Source organism: Chaetura pelagica, unplaced genomic scaffold (assembly GCF_000747805.2).
Source record: "Chaetura pelagica isolate M959 unplaced genomic scaffold, ChaPel_1.0 scaffold68, whole genome shotgun sequence".
Taxonomy (NCBI): Eukaryota; Metazoa; Chordata; class Aves; order Apodiformes; family Apodidae; genus Chaetura; species Chaetura pelagica.
The window spans coordinates 2,366,765-2,367,184 of record NW_009954407.1 but is presented as its reverse complement, the minus strand read 5'-3'; positions in this window follow the sequence as shown (position 1 = coordinate 2,367,184).

Below are 420 nucleotides of genomic sequence, written 5' to 3'. Positions count from 1 at the left end.
AGGCAAACGTGCTTCTCTCTGGACTTGCAGATTGCACTACAATTTAACCAGCTGTTACTCTTTGCAAACTTTGCAGATATTTTTTATTTCACTGCTTCTTGCTACACCCCACTGTGTTTTCATAAAGAATTTATCTTTGCCTTGGCAATTCTTCCTCGGAGACTGTAGATAGCTAAGAGGTGCCCTCTTACCCTGTCACCGCACCTCGCTCCTTTGTATCTCAGACCTCCCTCGGATCCTTCCCGACTCTGCTTTATTAATGACAAAACCAGTAAGAAACAGGGGGCAGGCAGGACTCCAGGAAACTGTCTGCACTTTATCATGTCCTCAGACAATGTGTAAGGGCAGGGCTAAACCCGGGCGGGCTTCAGGACAGCAGCGCGGAGCCCTTCGGCATCCTGCCACCTAGTGAGCCCGACC